Genomic DNA, 4,864 nt, shown 5'->3' with positions numbered 1-4,864 from the left:
CAATTTTAACAATTTCTAAGGGCATTTCATAATTGTTAAACCTTTGTTTGGAAACTGAACGCTTCCATTTTCAGTCTTTCATTTGGACTACTCTTCCGCGATCTCCTATTCCATTCGTTCACTAACCTCATTTTGAATAGCGTTCTCTTTAGACATCATATTAGTAGATACTTTGTACTCATAATTTTATTGAATCACCGACGTATTTTTTTACGTATAGTTGTTGCTGCGATTGCTTAGCCCTTAATAAGGCAGAATGTCCAATAATGTTCAATATTGCATTCCATAAATTTCACAAATAAAGTCTAAAATCATGGTGGTAAATATATGCCCCCTGTCCTATTAAAAGTTCAAAAACAATGTCATTTAGCATCAAAAAATCTTAGTATACAATTTCTACGATCATATAGCATATCGCGACAACTCTGAAACTGGTTTATTATAAACAAACTGTATCACTTCACATGTTTCACAATTTGTACTTTTCACCGGTCATCTCGTTCAGTGAATGAGAAAACTGACCGATATATGCCAAATTATTTCGCCGCTTGTCGGTTCATCTTATCATGTAAAGGTGGACACACTACCAGTGACAATAATTTTGTATCAAATAATCCAAATACAATCTCAGGCCCAACTAAAAGCCGACACAATACAGATGTGTCATGCTATTTCAGCCAGTTTCAGTACAAGAAATACTGACGTTCACCGAACTAGCATGACAAATACGAACGTTGCCGAGAATTGTACTAAGGAATCAAAAGGCTTAGCATTATGTAGATTAAACGGTAATAGTAAAAATAATTAATTATTTAACGTAAAGTTATTATACACCGTGTTTCCGGTATCACTCAAAACCTCAGACACCCCAACTGATTTTTATTTTTTTAAACGTATCTACAATTACACTGGTCAAAAAGAGAAATAAAAAAACAAAGTGTGATGTAAAGCTGCATTTTTGGTATGCTATTTGGGGTGCTTGGGGGAATATAGGACTATATTTTGCAAGCAAAAAAATGGTGTGCTAACTTCATAATTTAAAAAAAAAAGTAAAAAAATCAGACTTTTTTTGGTTTTTGCCGTTTTATTAAAAAACTATGCATTTTTGGTCAAAAGTTGCTTAGTAATGTTGAAAGCGCATTAAATTCCAAACAGTTTGACATCTTTTTTATCAATGTCCGTGAAATATTTTTTGAGATATGAGCGTCAAAAAAAGAGCATTTTTCCCCTTTCTATGAAAATATTCGTTTTGCTAATATTTTGAGACAGATATCAGCAAAACAACTCAGGCTATTACATAAATTGTAAAATAAAAATGTTGAAAATTTCAATAAGACCAAAAGAGTGCCAGTTATTTAAAAAAATAGGATTATATCATAAGTCTAGTATAACTGGATCAGAAATAATCGGTGGATGGTAATGGCCAAATGGGATAGTTTACATATATTTACAGGAGGCGTAGCGGAGAACGAATTATTATTATTTGGGGGCTGTTCAAGTATTACTCAGACACATATTTGCGTATATCAAATCAACATTTATTTAGTAAGTTAAGTTTACGGTCAGACAGACTTCAGGCTCGCCGTTTGGCGGAAAAAAATATTTACGAGTAGAAAACCCTCATTAATTGAATCAGATTGTTTCAAAATTGTTCTCGTACGGACTGGTTTTTAAAGCATATCACTGAGGGTCAATAACATCGATGCAATCTCACGAGCGTTGTCGTGGACGTGCCCGAATCATAGTATTCTCCGTTTAACGAAATATCAGTACATAGTATGTGTTGTATTGCACGCGCAGGTCTCTCACCGCCGCGCAGGTGTAGTCGGACCATAACTCGACAGTATACACGCTTGTACAAAAACTGAGGAACAGCTGTCTTTTTACGCTGTCACTACATTTGGCGAATCTTCTAGCCAACATGTTTGCCCTTACTGCGGTGGCTCGCCTCTGCCTTTCTATGTCCTCCTGCGTGCGTAGCCGAATGGCATTTCTCCGACGCCAAACGAAAACGAAACGCCGCGCCAGTTAGTCGGGCTCTGTCGCGCCAATACGCACGAGCGATAGAGATAGATATCTACTAGCGTTTCGTTTCGTGAGCTTTTCGTGAGCGTTTGTGCCATTCGGCTACGCACCCTGGTCTTTTAAACTGGAGAACAAGATGTGGCCAAGATATTTGACTTCGTGTACTCTCCGCAATTGACAACATTTCATATTTTTGAGTACTACTTTTTATTGTTTGGTTTGAAAGAACTTAATACTAAAAGATACACGTATTTTTTTATTTTTCCAAAAACTGCTATTTTAATGAGAAAATCCCTCCTTATTACTACTTCGAGCAGAAAGAGCGTAAGTTACAAACGTCAAGACGCAGCTTCGTGACGTCACATGTGTTGTTTCATACACCTAAGAAAACGACAAAATCTTTAAAAAAAATAAAGTTTTAACAGTCAGCTCAAACAGTCCGGTATGTTTGACTGTCAAGTGTCACTGTCAACCCATAGTGAATGACTACGAACCATAGACTAAGCCATGAAATTTTTAATATCTTTGCTACGAACTGTGATAAGTGTCACTGTCAAACTCAAGGGACATCCCAACTGGAAGATTTTTTTCTTATAGTGGCAGCTCTAAATCAGCTATTTGACGTCACTTCCCCTTTAAACTATTTTTATGATTTTTTATACTAAAAATACGGAAAAATAAATTAAAAAAAATATTTATGTGATCTACAAGCGTATATCTCGAAATGGTTTTCGATTTAGGGACATTGAAAATTTTGAAACGTTGTCAATTGAACTCCATCAAGCAAAAGAGGTGGTACATGTGTGGGCATATGTGCTGCCTCCATGAGCATAAATTCAGACTTGTTCGGATTGTATCTCATGTTATGCTGGCTGGCGTATCTCTCGCATTCTGCAAGTAACTTACGCATAGCTCCCTCCCACAGATGGTGCTAGTAGGACCATATCGTCTGCATATGCAATGTGATTTATCATTTGCCCATTGATGGAGCAGCCAACCTACCGAGGTTGGCTGCTGTCGCAGGCTTTGACCAGTACCGACTGGTCAAAGCCTGCGACAGCCCATCCATGTACACGCTGAAGAGAGCCGGAGACATACTGCCTCCTTGTCTCACGCCACAGTTTAGCCCGCTGGCTGTGGACAGAGTTGACTTCCATCTTACTACGTTCTTCTGCTGGGAATACCACTTCTCCAGTATCTTAATAATTGGCGTGGGCGCTTTCCGTTCCCGTAGTTTATTCCACAGCAATTGGTGGTCAAATACAACTCAAGTGGACTTTCTATCACTACAGGAGTTGTGCCATCAAGATGCAGAACCAGGAAAATGTAACTAATTCTGTTTTATTTTTCTAATTTACTAAACTTCAAAATTTTACTGTATTTTATTTCTTCATTAGTAATAGTCAAATCGATGCAAAGTTAGCTTAGACAATTTTTTCAGATAAACGGATATCAAAGAAAGTAAGATCGAATAGATAGCACTTTCAACCTAAAACTTTTAGCGTAAACTATTTTACCTTAACTAATCTACCAGACTCTTGCCTTCTCTATTTATAGATATTTTTTTTACCAAAGTAACTATTCGTCTTACTGACCTTTATTTGCACTAAAACTAAAGCAAAATAAATTTTATACAATGTTATATTGCAATATATATCATATCATGAAGTATTTTGCAGATATTTGTCTAAAAATATTGGCAAAACGCTACATTTTATAAATGCGTCAAAAATTAACCTTTTTTGACGCTTCATATCTCGAAAACTATTTGACGGACATTGATAAAAAAGATGTCAAACTATTTGAAATTTAATGCGCTTTCAACATTACATAGCAACTTTTGACCAAAAACGCATAGTTTTTTAATAAAAAAATAAAAACCAAAAAAAGTCCGATTTTTTTACTTTTTTTTTTAAATTACGAAGTTAGCACACTTTTTTTTTGCTTGCAAAATATAGTCTTACATTCCCTCAAGGACTCCAAATAACATACCAAAAATCCAGCTTTACATCACACTTTGTTTTTTTAGCCGATTTTCATGTAAGATTTGACCGGTGTAAATGTTCATTTTTTAATCTGATGATTATTATTTTTTTAAATTGAATTTTTAATTTTCTGTGCAGCTCTACTCTGCTTTTAACTCTACACTCAATAAAATAATTGCTAGCTACCATCATAAACCTTCAAACTGTTTAATTGTGTATGTTACTGCAACGACATAAGGTTTACCAATAGACAGCTATGTCACTGTAAAGCACTTTAACCTGTGTCACAGTAAACTTCAAATTGGACAGGTGACGCAGTAAGCAAATTTAAACCTAACATTCAAAATGACAAGGTTGTAATTAGGTACGAGTTCAATTTGTTATGACTTATGATAAACTTTAAAATTAAACTGACGCACAACGTCTATCTCGTAGCGGAAAAAATAATCGTCCAAGTAACCAGCCAGTATTAATACCCTTAAATACTGAAAAAGGTATACAACCTCTAACAATATGATATGCATAATGTTGTATTACGAATTTGTAGAATGGGCACGTAAACAATAACTAATAATACAAATTAAAACAAAAAATATTACCCCCATCAAGATATAGCTCAATCGATTCTACTCTCGATTCTGAACAAACAGTTTTCAGGTTTTTAGTGTTAAGTGAAACACGGTGTATTGTTCATTACTAAATTATTTCTCAGTCGTATGGTTTTTTATAACTATATTGAGCGGTGCATTGTTTGTGGTAGTGTGTCCAGCCTGGGGCGTCCTGTCACAAGTTGTGTATTTATTACGGTTGTAATATTATTGCCACGTTGCGTTGTTGTGCTATTTATGTATAAT

The sequence above is a fragment of the Leguminivora glycinivorella genome, chromosome 7, assembly GCF_023078275.1.
Source record: "Leguminivora glycinivorella isolate SPB_JAAS2020 chromosome 7, LegGlyc_1.1, whole genome shotgun sequence".
Lineage (NCBI taxonomy): Eukaryota > Metazoa > Arthropoda > Insecta > Lepidoptera > Tortricidae > Leguminivora > Leguminivora glycinivorella.
The sequence above is the reverse complement of the archived record's forward strand: the minus strand, read 5'-3'. Positions refer to the sequence as shown.